This window comes from Bubalus kerabau, chromosome 7 (genome assembly GCF_029407905.1).
Source record: "Bubalus kerabau isolate K-KA32 ecotype Philippines breed swamp buffalo chromosome 7, PCC_UOA_SB_1v2, whole genome shotgun sequence".
In the NCBI taxonomy this organism is placed as follows: domain Eukaryota; kingdom Metazoa; phylum Chordata; class Mammalia; order Artiodactyla; family Bovidae; genus Bubalus; species Bubalus kerabau.
In genome coordinates, this window is record NC_073630.1 from 2,610,542 (window position 1) to 2,632,197 (window position 21,656).

Sequence of the window (21,656 nt, forward strand, 5' to 3'; positions counted from 1 at the left end):
TAGCTTGTTACCCAAGCCTGCCTCGCTGCCACCCCCACTCCTCCCCCCCACTCCCCAGGAAAACGGCTCAAAGAAATATTTTAAATCTCAGGCGGAAAACTGGAAGATGTCTTGTCTGTCTCTCTGGATTAAGGTATGTGTCAGTGTGAGCCTTGTGTTTTTTGATAATATTGCTCAAGTTCTGAGTTCTGATTTCAATGGTCTCAAGACAAGGCAGCCCTTCCAAATCAAACTGCTGGAAATACAAGAAAACATTGACCTAAATGAATGTCAGAGTCCCGTGAACTGGGAACTAGTCAATATTAAATATCTAGTATTTTTGGTTTTGCTCCTCCACTATAGACATGTCTAAGAGTCAACAACATTAAGCACAACATGTTCATAGTGCCTAGGTTTCTTTTGAGGTAAAAATTGCTCTATTGTTATATGTGTCACAAGCTTGTCAGCAAGAAAGTACCTGGAAACAGCAACAACCAATGTAAAAAATGTAAATGTGATATGAGCTTTTAGATAAACTCTTAACAATAATTATACTCTAAAATATCTGCCTCTCATAGTCTTGATTGAAGGCAGAGGAGAAGGGGATGACAGAGGATAAGATGGTTGGATGGCATCACTGACTCGATGGACATGAGTTTGAGCAAGCCCCTGGAGTTGGTGATGGACACGGAAGCCTGGCGTCCTGCAGGCCACGGGGTCCCAAAGAGTCAGACTCGACTGAGCAACTGAACTGAACTGAACTTACAATCGTTCCTCCAGGTGTTTTGGTTACCTGAGTTTCTATCCTGGTGCTAAACTAAGTGACGACAGTGTATTGAATAGCTAGGTCACTTCCAAATAAATGAAACTTCTGAAACATTCACGACTTGAAAGGACCTCCCTTTTACACAGAAACAAAAGAGATTTTTGACTCTGCATGAATAGTGACTGGCACCATCCGAACATATTAAATGTAAGAAAGCAATTTTTTTGTTTTGTTTTGTTTTGTTCTGTTCTTGCAGGAAGCGGGGTGGGCGCTATTATCACTGATAGGTATGCTCACCAATCTATCAAATGCCAATATAAGAGTCAGTTCTTGGTTGCTGAAGGGAAATGTATGACTTGTTATTACAAGAATGTATGGAATGCAATCACACTTTAAGAAGGAAAACGAAGTAGTTCTGTCTTACAGGTGGCATTTTCAGGACGGGAGAAGCAAAGGAATGGGTACAGAATGGGATAAGGAGGTTGTAGGGAAAGTAGGCCCCCAGAAAAGAGTTTTGTGCCTAGCACAAGTTTTCTTGAGATGTTGAACTGCCTTTGCTAATGGAGTTTAAGTTTCTTTACCTCTTAAGTGATCTCTTCTAGGTTGACCTAGAACAGAAATCTTTTGTTAGCTTTGGCTAAGAGGAGAAGTATTGTTTCACGGTGACATATGTGATCCTACCTGACTGTTCTCATCCCCTTTGATATCTATGCACTGCTGCTGCTGCTGCTGCAGCTGCTAAGTGGTTCAGTTGAGGCCGACCCTGTGCCACGCCATAGATGGCAGCCCACCAGGCCCCGCAGTCCCTGGGGTTCTCTAGGCAAGAACACTGGAGTGGGTTGCCATTTCCTCCTCCTATGCATGAAAGTGAAAAGTGAAAATGAAGTCGCTCAGTGGTGTCCGACTCTTAGCCACCCCATGGACTGCAGCCTACCAGGCCCCTCCGTCCTTGGGATTTTCCAGGAGTGGGGTGCCATTGCCTTCTCCCATATCTATGCACAAGCCTGCCTAAATAATTGACTTCTAGCCAACTTTGGGATGCCCATGACCACCCACCCTTACCAGGCAACAGAGAAGAGAAAAACACTTACCACAGGAGGTTCTGATAAGGAACAAGGAACTAACAAGCTCCCACCTACCAGGAATCTGCAGAGGTCAACAAGAGGTCAGCAAGAGATGAGAGACTGCAGTCCAGAGGTCCTAGCTACTTCCATCTAGCAACGAACACCCAGCATAGTCAAAACGATTTCAATGTTAAAGAATAAATAAATAAAAGGACAGAAGTTCTTTGAACACATGTCTGAATTTAGGGGTGAGGTATTACATATGTGTCCCAGGATAATCTTAAAGTGTCAGAAAGTAAAGAAATTAAAGACAACTATCAAGCTGTCCAAACTGATAAAAACGAAAGATTACACAGTTTTTTCTGTATATATTACCCGATAATAATCTGAAAAGGAATTAAAAAAAATTCCCTTTCAATAATGTCAACATGAATAAAACACTTTGCCATGGATGTAACGAGGATGACAAGACTGGCACACTGGAAATTATACACCCTGGCTGAAAACTATCCTGAATACATGGACAGATATTCCATAACGATGGAAAGACTTAAGATGGCAATACCATGGAATGCATCTTCAATCTGAAATGAAGATTTGATATGATTTGATCGCTCAGAGCTTTTGTGTCATCAAGTGTTATTAAAGTATTAAAGAGAGAGAGAAAGCTGCTGACTTAGACTTGAGGCGGGGTGGGGGAGGTAGTAAGAGTACCCCCTGCTGGTCTTTAGCCAGATATTCTACAGGCACTAGCAGTCAGCTAAGGAAAGAAAGGAACTGTTTCAGGGAATGGCACAAGGCCCTTCCCCCACGACATGCATTGTGATAATATTGGCAGCAGGTGAGTCATGCCGGGCCAAAACTTGATTGACATGAATCTTGAAGAAAGGCAGTATTGCAGGCAAATATATCATTTCCTTAACATAGATAAGGACAACAAGCTAGGAGGAAAATATGCTGTTTTGTTCAAATCCCTTCTGAGCCTTTTGGGGGAACCGACCTGAAGCCAGAGTCTAGCGGAAATACATAGGATATTTACATCGCTTAAGACAAACATTTTCTTAGGAAAAAATGCATTGCTTACTCAAGGTTTGTCTGCGAAATTCTTACACATCAGGAGATGGCTCCGAGCTGGGTTTCCACACACAAGAACATCCATGCAAAGGACAAGCCTGCACAGCCCATCTGCCCCCCTCCCGCACAGCCAGCAGCATTTCCAAGTGACCTCCTAAGGCCTTCCCCAAAATACAGGGGCACCTCTGGGTTTCCTGTTTCCCTCACTTCGAACACTTTTCTTAAAAAAAAAAAAAAATCCTGCACACTTCTTGATAGAATGCCACAGTGCAAGGAATACAGTCCTTCAATATTTAAACCTCCATTTGCAAAACACTTGGGGCTTGGTTTTGTTTTGTTTTGTTTTTTAATTACACCACCACATAATTTAAAGCTTTTACACGTTCTAATTATTCAGTTCCAAAACACCAAACTTTTATTGCACAGGGTCCTCATGAAAAGGCCCACGCAGCTGGACAACCACAGATTCTGCCATGAAAGGGCAGCAAGGTGCCCTCCCCCCTTCTTTGCTGCCTGGGCGGCCACCAGGGTTTGAAATCCATGCACCCTACTAAGTTTCTAGGGTGCAGTCCGTGGACCCTTCCCTTTCCCATCCCAGCAGGTGCTCAAGGGCCCGCTGGCTTACAAAGTGCCAGAAGCAGGGCTGGGCCAGCCGGCCAGAGTTCAGTGTTCTGTCCCTTGGACTTCCAGCGGACACTAGGCTGCTTGGAAGAACCGCGCAGACTCTGAGATTTTTCAGCAGAGGGGTGGAGTGGTAAAGGCCTTGACCCCAAAGGCAAGGCCTTTCTGCGACCGCCAGTTTGGGGAGCTCTGAGAATGTGCCAACAGACGGCGGAATACTTGGTTTCCTGCTCCACGCAGTCCCAGTTCCCTTACCTGTGGTCCGCAGCCCTCCACTGCACCCACGGGATGGCGATCCTTGGGGACCCAGGAGCGGACGAAATGGGCGTTCCCAGCCGCAGTTGCAACCCCCGAGAGCACAACTGGGAACCCCTCCCCATCCCCCCCATGAGCCGACCCCCGCCCTGCGCCCCCAGGTTTAGCCCCGCCCCTGCCGCGCTCCCGGCGCGTTCCCAGCCGCAGTGGCGACCCCCGGGAGCACAACTGGGACCGACCCCCACCCAAAGCCATCGGAATCTCGACCCGCGCAGCCCGGGTTTACCCAGTCCCGGGTGCGCTCCCGGCGCGTTTTCAGCCTCAGTGTCCACCTCCCAGAGCACAACTGGGAAGCCCGCCCCCACCCCCGCCAGAAGCCGACCCCCGCCCCACGCCGCCCGCGTTCGCCCCGCCCCTGCACGGTCCAGGTACCTTCCCAGCTTCTAGCGTTCACGCCCGGGTAGGAGCAGGATGTAGGAGTATGGGAGATGTGTCTGGAGCCTGACAGCCTCAGCTCCGCTCTGGCCTGCCCTTTGGACCTAGGAGCCAGGCCAACTTGCAGAGGGCTTAGGGCCCCATTGTATGCAAACTACCAAGGCCTACCGCAAGGAGAGCTCTGTCCGAGGGAAGGGAAGCGCCCCAGGCTGCATTCCCAAGCTGTTGTTTAGCCGCCCAGACTCAGCGCTGCACAGGGCTAATCAGGCTCTCTGTGCCCGCAGCTTCACACACAGGTGTGTCTCCGTAGGAATCAAGAAAGATCCTGACAGAGTTAGGTTCATTAGAGCTATACTAAAGAGCAAAGGCTTGTCCATGTGGTCTTGCCTTCCCCTGTGCCTTTGGGTCTCCAGGCTCGGCCCCAGCTCCTTGGAAACAACCCCTGAGAAAATATCTTCAAGATCCACTTTTCCCAGTGTCTGGGAACCGGGGTTCGTAGGAGGAGAGAAAAGCACGCCTCCATAGGGAACGAAAAGGCAGCCCACCTGCCTGTGTTTTGAAGCCTCTATTTGGAAGGAATGGGTTAGCTTCTCCTAAAGGAGACCTCCAGATCTGCTCAGAAGTCGGTAATTCCAGAGGCAGGGTACTGGTTCCTGACTGCCCTTTGCTAGCCTTGCAAAGATATTCCTAGATTCTAGAGTTATTTTCCATGAAGGAGCAGGCTTCGGGAATGTGTCAGACGGGACTGGCTCCTTATTGACCTCAGCTCAGCTATTGCCTTTCCATTCAAACTAGGACAAGGCCCTACTTTATGAAGGGTAAGGGTCTTCTTCTTTGCAAACTGCCAAGGGCTACAGCAATGAGACCTCTGTCAAGGTGAGGGAAGCCTAAGAGGATGGATTCTCAAGCAGGTGCTTTGCCACAAAGCATCAGCACCCCACGGAGAGAATCAAGCTCCCTGTGCACCAATGTTGGGAGTGTAGCTTCACACACAGAGTTGTCTCTATAGGAGCCAAGAATGTTCCTGAGAGATTAGGTTCACTAAACCTCTCCTACAGAGCATAGACCTGTCCATGTGGTTTTGCCTTCCCCTGTGATTTGGGTCCTCGAGGTCCGCCACACCTCCGGGGAAACTGTCCCTGAGAAAAGATCTCCAGGAACCGCTTCGCCGAGGCTGGGAAATGCTGTTCACATGAAGTAAGGCAAGCGAATCTCCTGCAGAGTAAAAGAGGCCTTACAGTCCCTGGAGGAGCAGGCTGCCAGAATGTGTGAAACCTGACGGTTTCCTTAGTGGCCTCAGCTCCACCATTGCCTGTTCATCCGAGCTAGCACCCAGGCCTACTTGGAAAAGCGTTTGGGTGCAGATTTCTACAAAGTGCCAAGGGCTACAGCAGTGAGCATTCTCTCGGTGGTAAGGGAGAGCATTTTATGGATTCTCAAGCTGTTTTCTGAATGACAGCGTCAAAATGAACAGAGAGAATCAGGCTCTCTCTGACCCTATGTTAGGTACGCAGCTTCACACACAGAGGTGTCTCTGTAGGAGCCAAGAATGCTCCTGAGAGATGAGGTTCACTAGAGATCTGCTACAGAGCATAGACCTGTCCATGTGGTCTTGCCTTCCCCTGTGCCTTTGGGCCCCGGGCTCGGCCCCAGCTCCGTGGAAACAACCCCTGAGAAAATATCTTCAAGATACGCTTTTCCCAGAGGCTGGGAACTGGGGTTCATAGGAGGAGAGAAAAGCAAGCCTCCTTCGGGCACGAAAGGCAGCCAACCTGCCTGTGTTTTGAAGCCTCTATTTGGAAGGAATGGGTTAGCTTCTCCTAAAGGAGACCTCCAGATCTGCTCAGAAGTCGGTAATTCCAGAGGCAGGGTGCTGGTTCCTGACTGCCCTTTGCCAGCCTTGCAAAGACATTCCAACATTCTAGAGTTATAGTCCATGAAGGAGCAGGCTTCGGGAATGTGTCAGAGGGGACTGGCTCCTTATTGGCCTCAGCTCAGCTATTGCCTTTCCATTCAAACTAGGACAAGGGCCTACTTTATGAAGGGTAAGGGTCTTCTTCTTTGAAACTGCCAAGGGCTACAGCAATGAGACCTCTGTCAAGGCGAGGGAAGCCTAAGAGGATGGATTCTCAAGCAGGTGCTTTACTACAAAGCATCAGCACCCCACGGAGAGAACCAAGATCCCTGTTCCCCAATGTTGGGAGTGTAGCTTCACACACAGAGTTGTCTCTATAGGAGCCAAGAATGTTCCTGAGAGATTAGGTTCACTAAACCTCTCCTACAGAGCATAGACCTGTCCATGTGGTTTTTCCTTCCCCTGTGAGTTGGGTCCCCGAGGTCCGCCACACCTCCGGGGAAACTGTCCCTGAGAAAAGATCTCCAGGAACCGCTTCGCTGAGGCTGGGAAACGCTGTTCACAGGAAGTAAGGCAAGCGAATCTCCTGCAGAGAAAAAGAGGCCTTACTGTCCCTGGAGGAGCAGGCTGCCAGAGTGTGTGAAACCTGACTGTTGCCTTACTGGCCTCAGTTAAACCATTGCCTGTTCCTCCGAACTAGGACCCAGGCCTATTTGGAGAAGCGTTTGGGTGCGGATTTCTACAAAGTGCCAAAGGCTACAGCAGTGAGAATTCTCTCAGCGGTAAGGGAGAGCATTTTATGGATTCTCAAGCTGTTTTCTGAACGACAGGGTCAAAATGAACTGAGAGAATCAGGCTCTCTGTGCCCCTATGTTAGGTACGCAGCTTCACACACAGAAGTGTCTCTATAGGAGCCAAGAATGTTCCTGAGAGATGAGGTTCACTAGAAGTCTGCTACAGAGCATAGACCTGTCCATATGGTTTTGCCTTGCCCTGTGAGTTGGGTCCCTGAGGTAAGCCCCAGCTCAGGGGAAGGAGCCCCTGAGAAAAGATCTCCAGGGACCGCTATTCCCCCAGGCTGGCAAACGCAGTTCACAGGAGGTAACACAAGCGAGCCTCCTGCAAGGCACAACAGGCCTTAGTCTCCCTGGACGATCAGGCTGCCAGAGTGTGTGAGACCTGACTGGTGCCTTACTGGCCTCAGCTCCGACATTGCGTGTTCCTCTGAACTAGGACCCAGGCCTACTAGGAGAAGGGTTTGGGTATGGATTTCTAAATACTGCCAAGGGGTATAGCAATGAGAACTGTGTCACGGGTAAGGAAGAGCATTGTATGGATTTTCAAGCTGTTGTTTGAACGACAGCTTCAAAGTTGCACAGAGAGAATCAGACTCTGTGTCTCCATGTTCGGTACACAGCTTCACAGACAGGGGTGTCTCCATAGGAAACAAGAACGTTCCTGACAGAGTGAGGTTCACTAGAGCTCTCCTAGAGAGCAAAGAATTGTCCATGTGGTTTTTCTTCCCCTGTGCGTTTGGGGCTCCAGGCTCGGCCCCAGCTCCGTGGAAACAACCCCTGAAAAAAGATCTTCAAGATCCGCTTTTCCCAGAGGCTGGGATGTGGGGTTCATAGGAGGCGGGAAAAGCAGGCCTCCTTCAGAGAGCAAGAGGCAGCCAAGCGGCCTGCGTTTGGAAGCCTCTATTTGGAAGAATGGGTTAGCTTCCCCTAAGGGAGACCTCCAGATCTGTTCAGAAGTCGGTAATTCCAGAGGCAGGGTGCAGGCTCCTGACTGCCCTTTGCCAGCCTTGCAGAGACATTCCTAGATTACAGCGTTATTTTCCATGAAGGAGCAGGCTTCGGGAATATGTCAGACTTGACTGGCGCCTAATTGGCCTCAGCTCAGCTCTTGCCTTTCCTTTCAAACTAGGACAAGGGCCCACTTTATGAAAGGTAAGGTTCCTCTTCTTTCCAAACTGCCAAGGGCTACAGCAATGAGACCTCTGTCAAGGCGAGGGAAGCGTAAGCTGATGGATTCTCAAGCAGGTGCTTTGCCACAAGGCATCAGCACCCCACGGAAAGAATCTGGCTCCCTTTGCCCCTACGTTGCGTGTGTAGCTACACGCACAGAGGTGTCTCGATAGGAGCCAAGAATGTTCCTGAGAGAGGAGGTTCACTGTTGGGGGCCAGAGTGAGGCACTCCGCCCATGGCAAAGGTCATGAGGAAGGAGGCTCGACATACGCAAAGGCGGGATCGAGCCTCAGGAGTCCCCCTGGAAATCCTCGAGCATCTACCCCCATAACCAGAGCCTGCCTACCTTACTACTTTGTGCTCTCACCTACACCTCTGACTTTACGAGGGGCTGTCCCCCACCACCTCTTTCGGAGAAGGAGCTAACCTAGAGCTCCAGTTGATAAAAACCCCTGGGTGTGACAAGAGTGTTTTAACCTACAAACTCCTCTGAAGGTTCTCTAGCCTGCCTGACAGGCTTGTCCGGCCACATGTGATTGCTCACAGCCTCCCAACCATGAGAGGCACGAGATGCTTTAAACCTTCTAAAAACAGGTTCCTTAGAAAAGTTAGAAAATTATTAGTATAAGTATAATGGGCTGACTAGAAATCATATTGGTGAAGGGTTTTTCATTTGTTGAGCTGATGTTTACTGCTAAGTCTCCACATCCCCTGCCCTTTTACACATTAATGAATATACAGAAGAAATAAGTATTAACCTTTGATATAAATCACGTTAGACCTTAGGCTAAGTAAATTCTTTCCTTAACTAAAACCCACTACACCCTCACCCTATAGGAATGTAACTTTATTTGGGTGGCGTCTGTTTTAAGAATAATCACCCCTGGAGAAATAAGTGTCCTGGTTGACTGACCGCTGTCACAAGGAGAGGGTCGTAAATTGTCAGCAGGCCCCCCGGCCAGAAGATGATGTAACACCCCTAAGACCTCTGTATACTTTTGTATGAAGCACCTGACTTTGATAAAAGTCAGGACTGCTGACCCCATGTGACTTTTGCATAACATCTCAGTGTATAAAAGTAGACCATGGAAAATAAAGAATTGGGATCAGTTTCTCGAAATACTGGTCTCCCCATGTCTCTGTCTCTCTCTCACTCTGGTTGAGTCTCCATCTGGAGCGCGGAACCCACCAAGCTTACTAATTTTGCCTGGGCTTCTAAGATCCGACCGGGGAGGCCTCAGTGTCTCCTCTCCTTCGGGAGAACGGAAGGACGCCTGCGGCCTACGTAAGTGGTGCAAGCTTCTTGTCTTGAAGTTTTATTGGTCCCCCGCGTAAACCAAGCTACTCAGCCTCTTTTCTCCACTGAATTTTCCTACTGAGCTATCCTCATTTTATTACTCTTTATATCCTTAATTAACGTTTAATTAAGCAGTTGTTCCCTGACCCTCGCCTACGCCGTCTCTGCTTCGAATACCCTGGATCAGCTGGGGCTGGACCCCGGCAGTTCACTAGAGATCTCCTACAGAGCATAGACCTGTCCATGTGGTTTTGCCTTCCCCTGTGAGTTGGGTCCCCGAGGTCCGCCCCAACTCCGGGGAAACAGCCCCTGAGAAATGATCTCCAGGAACTGCTTTCCGCCCAGGCTGGGAAACGCTGTTCACTGGAAGTAAGGCAAGCGAGCCTCCTGAAGGGAACTAGAGGCCTTACTGTCCCTGGAGGAGCAGGCTGCCAGAGTGTGTGACACCTTACTGGTGCCTTACTGGCCTCAGCTCCGCTATTGCATGTTCATCTGAACTTGAACCCAGGCCTACTTGGAGAAGTGTTTGTGTGCCGATTTCCAGAAACTGCGAAGGGCTACAGCAATGATAACTCTCTCAGTGGTAAGGGAGAGCATTGTGTGGATTCTCAATTTGTTGTTTGAACGACAGCGTCAAAGCTGCACAGAGAGAATCAGGTCTCTGTGTCTCTATGTTGGCAATGCAGCTTCCCACACAGAGATGTCCCCGTTGGAGCCAAGAATATTCCCCATAGACTGAGGTTCACTAGAGCACTCCTAGAGAGCAAAGACTTATCCATGCGGTTTTCCCTTCCCCTGTGCGTGTGGGTCTCTGGGATCAGCCCCTGCTCCGTGGAAACAGCCTCTGAGAAAAGATCTCCAAGAACCTCTTATCACCCAGGCTGGGAAGTGGAGTGCACAGGAGGTGGGATAAGCAAGCTTCCTTCGGCAAGAAGAGACAGCCAACCGGCCTGTGTTTGGAAGCCTATATTTGCAAGGAATGGGTTAGTTTCTCCTGACCGAGACCGCCAGATGTGCTGAGAAGATAGAAATTCCAGAGGCAGGGTCGAGGTTCCTGACTGCCCTTTGCCAGCCTTGCAAAGACATTCCCAGATTCTAACGTTATTTTCCATGAAGGAGCAGACATCGGGAATATGTCAGACTTGACTGGCGCCTTACTGGCCTCAGCTCAGCTACTGCCTTTCCATTCATCAAGGACAAGGGCCTACTTGGTGAAGGGTAAGGGTCTGCTTCTTTCCAAACTGCCAAGGACTACAGCAATGAGACCTCTGTCAAAGTGAGGGAAGCCTATGCGGATGGATTCTTAGCAGGTGCTTTGCCACAAAGCATCAGCACCCACGGAGAGAATCAGACTCCCTTTGCCACTATGTTGGGTGTGTAGCTTCATGCACAGAGGTGTCTCTGTAGAAGCCAAGAATGTTCCTGAGAGATGAGGTTCACTAGAGCTCTCCTACAGAGCATAGACCTGTCCATGTGGTTTTGTCTTCCCCTGTGAGTTGGGCCCCCGAGGTCCGACCCAGCTCCAGGGAAACAGCCCCTGAGAAAAAATCTCCAGGAACAGCTTTGCGCCCAGGCTGGGAAATGCAGTTCACAGGAGGCAAGGCAAGCGAGCCTCCTGCAGGGAAAAAGAGGCCTTACTGCTCCTGGACGATCAGGCTGCAAGAGTGTGTGAGACCTCACTTGTGCCTTACTGGCCTCAGCTCCGCCGTTGCCTGTTGTTCCGAGCTAGGACCCAGGCCTACTTGGAGAAGGGTTAGGGTGCGGATTTCTACAAACTGTCAAGGACTACAGCAATGAGAATTCTCTTAGCAGTAAGGGAGAGCATTGTATGGATTCTCAAGCTGTTGTTTGAATGACAGCTTCAAAGCTACACAGAGAGAATCAGGCTCTCTGTTCCCCTATTTTGGCTGTGCAGCTTCACACACAGAATTTGACTCTGTTGGAGCCAGAAATATTCCTGAAAGACTTAGGCTCACCAAAGCTGTCCTCCAGAGCAAAGACATTGGATGTGGTTTTGCCTTCCCTTGTCAGTATGGGTCCCCTAGCTTGGCCCCAGCTCCGGGGATACAGCCTCTGAAAAAAATCTTCCAAGAAGCAATTTTCCTCCAGGCTGTTAAGCGGAATTCGCAGCTTGCAAGTTAAGGAAGCCTGCTTCGTGGAAGAGCAAGCAGCCAACTGGCCCTGTGTTAGGAAGCCTGTATTTGAAAGGAATGGGTTAGCTTCTACAGCGGGAGAACCTCAGATCTGCTCAGGGGGCTGAAATACTAGAGTCAGGGTCGAGGTTCTCCCTTGTCCTTTGCGCACCTTGCAAAGACATTCCTAGCTTCTAGCGTTAGTGTCCCTGTAGTAGCAGGCTTCCAGAGCGTGTGATAAATGACTGCCGCGTTCCTGTCCTCAGCTCCGCTATTGACTTTCTATTCGAACTAGAACCCAGGCCTACTTTGAGAGGGGTTAGGGTCCAGTGTTTTCAAACTGCCAAGGGCTACGGCAATGCGAGTTCTGTCAGAGGTAAGAAAAGAGCAATTGGTTGGATTCTTCAGCTGCTGCGTGGCTGCACAGCTTCCGCGCCGCATGGAGAGCATGAGGCTCCTTGTGGCCCTATTTTGGGTATACAGCAACATGTACACAGAATGTCTGTGTTCACTTATGTACAGGCTTATGAACACTAGAGCTCTCCTACAGAGCAAAGACCACTCAGTGGGCTCCAAGAGATACCTGTCGCGACTCGAGAAGAGAGTGGAGTCCTTTGCTTCCCCTCGAGATGAGGCCTGACTCCCCGGGTGAGTATGGAATGCAACCCCAAATCCCTGTCGCCTATGGAGAGGAACATTAAGTCCTGGATACAAGCCTAGATGAGGTCTAGTTTGCCCTTCAGTGAATGGAGCCCAATCCCCAGCTCTCCCTGGCAACTCGAATGGAAGATTAGACTTCCTGGGCCAACACAAGAGGAAGCCTGAATTCCCCGTCGTAACTCGAGAATCCCACCGCAACTCGAGAAAAACCACGTGCTTCCCTCGTCATCGCAAGATGAGGCCCTTTGTCCGCTACAGCATCTCAAGAGAAGTCCCACGTTCCATCCTGAAGTGCGAAACGGTACTTGGCACCCTTGATGCGACCCCAAAAGTTCCACGACATACCAGACTCACTCAAGGGGAACACCGAGGTTCCCAGCACCACTTCATCTGAGCCCCTTCTCCTCTCCTGATTGCGACAGCAGGGTCGACTCCCCTTCTCTGTCTGCAAGGGGTTCCCGACCTTCCGGGCGCACCTCAGGATGAGGCCGGTCTCATGAGGAAGTTCGAGACGTAGCCTCGTGGGTGGTGCCACATGTCGAAAGACCCCAATTTCACGGTCCACTCTTGAAAAGAACCCGATGCCAGCACACCTCTTTGAAGGAAAACCTGTGGATGAAGGCACAACACGAAGGGGCACTGACACCCGCGTGCATCGTCCAGAAAAACCCGCAGGTCCCACAGACATTTCGACAAGTGGCCTGTCACCCTGTAAACAACTCGAAAGGCAAACGAAGGTCCATTCCTCAACAGAAGATTAGGTGTGACTCTCTTGTGCCTACTCTGCAGGGACCATGGGATCCGAGTCAGAAACGGAGAGGAAACCTGAGGTTCCTGCGTCCACTCGAGATGAAGCCGTCTTCCATTGCACCACAACCAGTGGAGTCCCGAGAGGCCCCTACCAACTCCACAGTATCCCTGAGTTCTCAGACGCACAATGAGAAGCTCCCTGAGGTCACAGGCACAAGAAGAGGGAACCCTGGGTTTTCTGCCGTGACTCAAGAAAGACCTCGAGAGTGCTTCAAAATGTGTTGAGTCGCGATTCCCCTACCATGACTCGAGAGCCATGACACGCTCCCCCTCGCCACGCGCATGGAGACCTGACTTCCCTGGCGCCGCACGAGAGGCTCCCTGAGATCCTCGTCGTGCCTCGGGAGAAAACCCCCACGGGCGCCGCAGCTCTAGGAAACCCATGAGACGCCCCCGTCCTCGCGAGCTGAGGGCCTTCTTTTCCTGCATGGCCTGGAGAGCAATCCCGGGTCCTCTCTCCAAACGGAAGAAGAGGCTGGACTCCCTTGAGGCCACTCAGGGGGCTCCAAGAGTCCCGCGTCGCGACTCGAGAGGAGAGCGGAGTCCTTGGCTTCCCCTCGAGACGAGGCCTGACTCCCCGAGGGAGCCTGGAATGCAACCCCGAGATCCCTGCCTTGCCTGGAGAGGAATATTAGGTCCCGGACACACGCCTAGGTGAGGTCTCTTCTGCCCTGCAGTGACTCGAGCGCAACCCCCAGCTTTCCCTCCCAACCCGAGGGGAAGTTTGGGCTTCCCAGGACCAACCCAAGGGGAAGGCTGAGATCCCCGTCGTAACTCGAGAATCCCGCCGCAACTCGAGAAAAACCACGTGGTACGACCTCTTGGCAAAATGAGGCCCTTGCCCGCCACGGCGTCTCAAGGGAAGTCCCCTGTTCCACCCTGAAGGGCGAAACGGTCCCTGACAGCCTTCTTGCGACCCCCAAAAGTCCCCCACATGGCGGGATCCCCCGAGGGGAACACTGAGGGTCCCGGCACCGCATCCTCTGAGCCCCTTCTCCCCTCCTGATCGCGACAGGAGAGGCGATTCCCCTGCGTGGTCTGGAAGGGGTTCCCGGCCTTCCCGGCGCACCTCAGTATGAGGCCCGTCTCACGAGGAAATTCGAGACGAGCCACGTGGGTGGGGCCACATGCCGAATGGCACCGATTCCCCAGGTCCGCTCTTGAGAAGGCCCGAGGCCCGGACCCCTCTTCGAAGGCAACCCTGTGGGTGAAGACACAACACGAAGGGGCACTGCCACCCCTGTGCATCGTCCACAAAGACCCGCGGGTTGCACACACAGGTCGACGAGGGGCCTGAGACCCCCTGAGCAACTCGAGAGGCCAGCAGGGTTCCCTTCCTCTGACAAGACGAGGCCTGACTCTCCTGTCCCAATTCTGCAGGGACCCTGCGGTCGGAGTCCGAAACGGAGAGGAAGCCTGAGGTTCCTGCCTCCCCTCGAGGTGAGGCCCTCTTCCGTTGCGCCAGACCCAGCAGAGTCCCGAGGGGCTCCGCCACTTCCACAGGATCCCTCGCCTCTCAGAGGCACCCTGGGAAGTTCCCTAAGGTCCCCGGCAGAAGGCGAGGGACACGAGGGTTTCCCGCCGCCCCCCGAGAAAGAACTCGAGAGTCCTTCTTCAACGCGTCTCGAGGCCCTAGTCCCCTCCCGTGACTCGAGAGCCAGGATGCGCTCCCCCTCGCCACGCGCATGGAGACCTGACTTCCCTGGCGCCGCACGAGAGGCTCCCTGAGATCCTCGTCGTGCCTCGGGAGAAAACCCCCACGGGCGCCGCAGCTCGAGGAAACCCCTGAGACGCCCCCGTCCTCGCGAGCTGAGGGCCTTCTTTTCCTGCCTGGCCTGGAGAGCAATCCCGAGTCCTCTCTCCAAACTGAAGAGTAGGATGGATTCCCTTGAGGCGATTCAGTGGGCTCCAAGAGATCCGCGTCGCGGCTCGAGAGGAGAGCGCAGTCCTTTGCTTCCCCTCGAGGCGAGGCCTGACTCCCCGGGGGAGTGTGGAGTGCAATCCCGAGATCCTTGTCTTCCCTTGAGAGGACTATTAGGTCCTGGACACACGCCTAGGTGAGGTCTCTTTGGCCTTGCAGTGATTCGAGCACAACATCCAGCTTTCCCTCGCAACTCGAAGGGAAGTTTGGGCTTCCCAGGGCTAACACAAGAGGAAGCCTGAAATCCCCGTCGTAACTCGAGAATCCCGCCGCAACTCGAAAAAAACCACGTGGTTCCATCGTCTTCGCAGCATGAGGCCCTTGCCCGCCTCAGCGTCTCAAAAGAAGTCCCACATTCCTACTGAAGTGCAAAACGGTACTTGGCACCCATGATGGCACCCCCAAAGTTCCCCAACATACAGGCCTCACTCGAGGGTAACACCCATGTTCCCCGCACCACATCATTTGAGCCCCTTCTCCCCTCCTGATTGCAACAGGAGTGTCTTTTCTCCTGCTTTGTGTGGAAGGGGTTACCGATCTTCCGAGCGCACATCAGGATGAGGCCTGTCTCACGAGGAAATTGGAGATGTAGCCTCGTGGGTGGTGCCACATGCGGAAAGACCCCATTTCCCGGTCAGCTATTAATAAGAACCCGATGCCCGTACACTTCTTGGAATGCATCCCGTAGGATGAAGGCACAACAAGGAGGGACCCTGAACACCCGTGCATCTTTTGGAAAATTCTGCAGGTTCCACATACAGCTCGACAAGTGACCTGTTACCTCGTGAACAACTCGAGAGGCAAGCTAAGTTTCATTTCTCCACAGAATACGAGGCCTGACTCTCCTGTCCCAACTCTGCAGGAATCCTGAGATCGGAGTCTGAAATGGAGAGGAACCCTGAGGTTCCTTCCTCAACACGAGATGAGGCCCTCTTGTATTATACCACACCCAGTGGAGTCCCTAGAGGCCCCTCCCAACTCCACAGTATCAGTGTCTTCTCAGAGGCACCCTGAGCAACTCCCTGAGGTCACCGGCACAAGTCGAGGGAACACAGGGTATCCTGCCGCAACCCGAGAAAGACCTCAAGAGTCCGTCTTCAACGCGTCTTGAGGACGGATTCCCCTACCATGACTCGAGAGCAATGACACGCTCCCCCTCACCATGCGCATGGACACCTGACTTCCCTGGCGCCACATGAGAGGCTCCCTGAGCTCCCCGTCATACCTCGTGAGAAACCCCACACTGGCGCCGCAGCTCGGGAAAACCCACCGTCATCGCGAGATTGGGGACTTCTTTTCCTGCCTGACTTGGAGAGCAATCCCTGGTCTTTTCTCCAAACTTCACAGGAGGCTTTACTCCCTTTAGGCCACTCAATGGGCTCCAAGAGATACCTGTCGCGACTTGAGAGGAGAGCAGAGTACTTTGTTTCCCCTCGAGACAAGGCCTTACCTCGGGTGAGTCTGGAATGCAACCCCGAGATCCCTGTTGCCCCTGGAGAGGAACATTATGTCCTGGACAAAAGCCTAGATGAGGTCTATTTTGCCCTACAGTGACTCGAGAGCAACACCCATCTCTCCCTCGCAATTTGAATGGAAGATTGGTCTTCATTGGGCCAACACAAGAGGAAGTATGAATTTCCCGTTGGAACTCGAGAATCCCACCACAACTCTTAAAAACCACGTGGTTCCCCATTCATCGCAATATGAGGCCTTTGCCCGCTACAGAGTCTCAAGAGAAGTCCCATGTTTCGTCATAAAGTTCGAAATGCTACTTGGCACCCTTGATGCGACCCCAAAAGTTCCCCAATATACCAGTCTCACTCCAAGGGAACACCGAAGTTCCTGGCACCACTTCATTTGAGCCCCTTCTCCGCTCCTGATCACGGCAGGAAGGTCGATCCCCCTGCTTTGTCTAGAAGGGGTTCCCGACCTTCATGGCGCACCTCAGGATGAGGCCAGTCTCACGAAGAAATTCGAGACGTAGCCTCGTGTTGGTGCCACGTGCCAAAAGACCCCGATTTCTCGGTCTTGCTCTTGATAAGAACCCGATGCCCGGACACCTCTTCTAAGGCAACCCTGTGGATGAAGGCACTACACGAGGGGGCACTGGCAACCCTGTTCATCGTCCGGAAAACCCCGCAGGATCCACATACAGCTCCACAACTGGCCTGTCACCCCTTAAACAATGAGAGAGGAAAGCGGAGTTCCCTTCCTCAGACAAGACAAGGCCTGAGTATCCAATCCCAACTCTGCAGGCACGCTTCGATCTGAGTCAGAAATGGAGAGGAAACCTGAGGTTCCTGCCTCAACCCGAGATGAGGCCCTCTTCCATTAAAACAAACCCAGTGGAGTCCCGAGAGGCCCCTCCCATCTCCACAGTATCCCTGAATTCTCATAGGCATTCTGAGAAGCTCCTTGAGGCCACCGGCAAAAGTCGAGGGAAATAAGGGTTTCCTGCCACAACCGAAGAAAGACCTCGAGAGTCCTTCTTCAATGTGTCTTGAGGTCAGATTCCCCTACCATAGCTCGAGAGCAATAATGCGCTCCCCCTCGCCACGCACATTGAGACCTGACTTCCCTGGAGCCACACGAGAGGCTCCCTGAGCTCCCCGTCGTACCTCGTGTGAAACCCCACACTGGCGCCGCAGCTCGAGAAAACACACAAGATCCCTCCGTCATCGCGAGATGAGGGCCATCTTTTCCTGCATGGCCTGGAGAGCAGTCCCAAGTCCTCTCTCCAAACTTCACAGGAGGCTTGACTCCCTTTAGGCCACAAAGTGGGCTCCAAGAGGTGCCCGTCGTGACTCGAAAGGAGAGCGGAGTCCTTTGCTTCCCTTTGACATGAGGCCTGACTCCCTGGGTGAGTCTGGAATGCAAACCTGAGATCCCTGTGGCCCTTGGAGAGGAACATTAGGTCCTGGACACAAGCCTAGATGAGGTCTCCTTTGCCCTGCAGTGACTCGAGCGCAACCCCCAGCTCTCCCTCGCAACTCGAATGGATGATTGGACTTCCCTGGCCCAACACAAGAGGAAGCCTGAAATCCCCGTCGTAACTCGAGAATCCCGCCGCAACTCGAGAAAAACCACGTGGCTCCCCCGTCATCGCAAGATGAGGCCCTTGGCCGCTACAGTGTATCAAGGGAAGTCCCACGTTCCATCCTGAAGTACAAAACGGTACTTGGCACCCTGGATGCGACCCCCAAAGTTCCCTGACATACCGGTCTCACTCGAGGGAAACACCAAAGTTCACGGCACCACTTCCTGTGAGCCCCTTCACCCCTCCTGATCGCGACAGAAGGGTCGATTCCCATGTTTTGTCTGCAAGGGGTTCCCGACGTTCCCCGCGAACCTCCGGATGAGGCCGGTCTCATGAGGAAATTCGAAAAGTAGCCTCATGGTTGGTGCCATATGCTGAAAGATCCCGAATTCCCGGTCCACTCTAGATAAGAACCTGACGCCCGGACATCTCTTCGAAGGCAACCCTGTGGATGAAGACACAACACGAAGGGACACTGACATCCCCATGCATCGTCTGGAAAAACCTGCAGATTCCACTCACAGCTCCAAATGTGGACTGTCACCTCATGAACAACTCGAGAGGCAAGTGAAGTTGCATTCCTTCACACAAGACGAGGCCTTACTCTCCTGTCCCAACTCTTCAGGGACCCTGCAATTGGAGTCAGAAATGGAGAGGAACCTTGAGGTTCCTGCCTCAACTAGAGAAGAGGCCCTCTTCCATTGAACCAAACTCAGTGGTGTCCCGAGAGGCCCCTCCCAACACCACAGTATCCCTGAATTCTCAGAGGCTCCCTGAGAAGCTACCTGAGGTCACTGGCACAAGTCGAGGGAACCCAGAGTTTTCTGAAGTAACCCGAGAAAGACTTGGAGAGTCCTTTTTCAACGTCTCTTGATGCCCGATTCCCCTACCATGACTCCAGAGCAAGGACACGCTCCCCTCGCCACAAGCAGGAAAACTGACTTCCCTAGTACCATACAAGAGGCTCCCTGAGTACCCCATCGTACCTCGTGAGAAAACCCACACTGGCGCCGCAGTTCGAGAAAAACCACAAGATGCCCCCATCAAGGAGAGATGGGGGCCTTCTTTTCCTGCCTGACCTGGAGAGCAATTCCTGGTCCTCTCTCCAAACTTCACAGGAGTATTGACTCCCTTTAGGCCACTCAGTTGGGTCCAAGAAATACCCGGTGCGACTCGAGAGGAGAGCGGAGTCCTTTGCTTCCCTGGAGACGAGGCCTGACTCCCCGGGTGAGTTTGGAATGCAATCCCGAGATTCCTGTCGCCCCTGGAGTGGAACATTATGTCCTAGACACAAGCCTAGATGAGGTCTATTTTGCCCTGCAGTGACTCGAGAGCAACCTCCATCTCTCCCTCACAATTTGAATGGAAGATTGGTCTTCCCACGGTCAACACAAGAGGAAGTCTAAATTTCCCATCGTAATTCGAGAATTCAGCCTCAAGTCTTAAAAACCATGTGGTTCCCCCTTCATCGCAATATGAGGCCCTTGCCACCTAGAGTCTCAAGAGAAGTCCCACGTTCCATCTTAAAGTTCGAAATGCTACTTGGCACCCTTGATGCGACCCCAAAGTTCCCCAACATACCGGTCTCACTGCAGGGGAACACCGAAGTTCCCGGTGTCTCCAGGGAAGTCCCATGTTCCGCCCTGAAGGGCGAAACGGTACTTGACACCCTTGATGCGACCGCAAAAGTTCCCTGACATGCTGGGTTCCCTCGAGGGGAACACCGAGGGTCCCGGCACCACTTCATCTGAGCCCCATCTCCCCTCCTGATCGCGACAGGAGAGTTGATTCCCCTGCTTTGTCTGGAAGGGGTTCCCGGCCTTCCTGGCGCACCTCAGGATGAGGCCGGTCTCAGGAGGAAATTCAAGACTAGCCACATGTGAGGTGCCACGTGCCGAACGACTCCGATTTTCCGGTCCGCTCTTGATAAGAACCCGATGCCCGGACACCTCTTCGAAGGCAACCCTGTGGGTGAAGGCACAACACGAAGGGGCACTGACACCCCCGTGCATCATCCGGAAAAACCCGCAGGGTCTACACACAGCTCGACAAGGGGCCTGAGACTCCCGGAACAACTCGAGAGGCAACCAGAATTCCATTCCTCAGACAAGACGAGGCATGACGCTCCTGTCCCAACACTGCAGGGACCGTGCAGTCGGAGTCTGAAACCGAGAGGAAGCCTGAGGTTCCTGCCTCCCCTCGAGATGAGGCCCTCTTCCATTGCACCGAACCCAGTAGAGTCCCGAGAGGCCCTGCCAACTACACAGCATCCCTCGCCTCTCAGAGGCACCGTGGGAAGTTCCCTAAGGTCCCCTGCAAAAGTCGAGTGAAACGAGGGTTTCCCGCCGCAACCCGAGAAAGACCTCGAGAGTCCTTCTTCAACGCCTCTTGAGGACCTAGCCGTTTCCCATGACTCGAGAGTGATGACCAGCTCCCCCTCGCCATGCGCATGGAGACCTGACTTCCCTGGCGCCGCACGAGAGGCTCCCTGAGGTCCTCGTCGTGCCTCGTGAGAAAACCCCCATGGGCGCAGCAGCCTGAGGAAACCCATGAGACGCCCCCTTCATCGCGAGATGAGGGCCTTCTTTCCTGCCTGGCCTGGAGAGCAATCCCTAGTCCTCTCTCCAAACTGAAGAGGAGGCTCGACACCCTTGAGTCCACTCAGTGGGCTCCAAGAGATCCGTGTCGCGACTTGAGAGGAAAGCGGAGTCCTTTGCTTCCCCTCCAGGCGAGTCCTGACCCACCGGGGGAGTCTGGAATGGAAACCCGTGATCCCTGTCTTCCCTTGAGAGGAATATTAGGTCCTGGACACAGGCCTCGATGAGGTCTCTTTGGCCCTGTAGTGACTCGAGCAGAACCCCCAGCTTTCCATCGCAACCCGAATTGAAGATTGGGCTTCCCAGGGCCAACCCAAGAGGAAGCCTGAAATTCCTGTCGTTTTCGAGAATCCCGATGCAACTGGAGAAAAACGACGTGGTTCCAACGTCTTCAAAGGATGAGGCCCTTGCCCGCTACAGCGTCTCCAGGGAAGTCCCATGTTCCGTCCTGAAGTGGGAAACGGTACTTGGCTCCCTTGGTGCCACCCCTAAAGTTCCCTGAAACGCCGGGTTCCCTCGAGTGGAACACCGAGGGTCCCGGCACCACATCATCTGAGCCCCATCTCCCCTCCTGATCGAGACAGGAGAATCGATTCCCCTAATTTGTGTGGAAGGTGTTCCCGGCCTTCCCGGCGCACCTCAGGATGAGGCCGGTCTCACGAGGAAATTCGAGACGAGCCACGTGGGTGGGGCCACATGCCGAACGCCCCCGATTCCCCGGTCCACTCTTGAGAAGGACCCGAGGCCCGGACCCCTCTTCGAAGGCAACCCTGTGGGTGAAAGCACAACACGAAGTGGCACTGCCACCCCCGTGCATCGTACGCAACGGCCCGCGGGTTCCACACACAGCTCGACGAGGGGCCTGAGACCCCCTGAGCAACTCGAGAGGCCAGCGGGGTTCCCTTCCTCAGACAAGACGAGGCCTGACTCTCCTGTCCCAACTCTGCAGGGACCCTGCGGTCGGAGTCCGAAACGGAGAGGAAGCCTGAGGTTCCTGCCTCCCCTCGAGGTGAGGCCCTCTTCCGTTGCGCCAGACCCAGCGGAGTCCCGAGGGGCCCCGCCACCTCCACAGGATCCCTCGCCTCTCAGAGGCACCCTGGGAAGTTCCCTAAGGTCCCCGGCAGAAGGCGAGGGAAACGAGGGTTTCCCGCCGCCCCCCGAGAAGACCTCGAGAGTCCTTCTTCA